General features: G+C 77.0%; 1 protein-coding gene across 1 annotated transcript in view; it reads left to right on the top strand.

The window, feature by feature from the left end:
• Positions 1-245: 245 nt before the first annotated feature.
• Positions 246-560, top strand: part of RRBP1 (ribosome binding protein 1) — a 51,256-nt gene continuing 50,941 nt past the window's right edge. Inside the window, exon 1 of the mRNA XM_010862792.1 lies at positions 246-546. The gene's annotated coding sequence lies outside the window, so the exon portion shown is untranslated. The remainder of the gene's footprint in view (positions 547-560) is intronic.

The raw sequence follows: 560 nt of genomic DNA on the forward strand, positions 1-560 counted from the left end.
TCCCTTGCGTGTGGCCGAGCGTCCCGGCCCCGCCCCGCCCCGGCCCAGCGCAGGGGCCGAGCGCCGCACCACGCGGCCCCGCCCCCCGTCCCGCCCCCTATCCCGGCCCCGCCCCCGCAGCGCCTCCCCTCTCCCATTGGCCGAGGTGGAGGCCCGCCTCCCAGCCCAATGGGCGCCGCCGCGGCTCGGCCGCCGGCGCTCTGACTGGCCAGCGGCCGGCGGAGTGGCGGGGTGCGAGCCAATGGAGAAAGGCGGCTCGATGAATGGCTGGCCCGGGTGGGGAAGGCAGGAGGCGGCGATCCCTGCGGAGGGGGCCGTTCGCCAGCTCCGAGGCAGAAAGTGCCACGACTCCACACGCGCGCACGCAGCCAGCGAGCGGCCGGAGCGGACGGCGGACGGGGCGGGCAGCGTCGGGATCGAGGCGCCTGCAGCTGCTTAGGGGGCGGCTTCTCGGCGGAGGCTTGGCCGGCTCCTCTCTCTCCCGCTTCCGCGGCGGCGGCGGCGGCTCCTGCCCTCTCGCTCTCCCTCCCGCGTCTCCGGCTGCAGGTAAGAAACTTGGC

This window comes from Bison bison, unplaced genomic scaffold, assembly GCF_000754665.1.
Source record: "Bison bison bison isolate TAMUID 2011002044 unplaced genomic scaffold, Bison_UMD1.0 scf7180017864484, whole genome shotgun sequence".
Classification (NCBI taxonomy): Eukaryota; Metazoa; Chordata; class Mammalia; order Artiodactyla; family Bovidae; genus Bison; species Bison bison.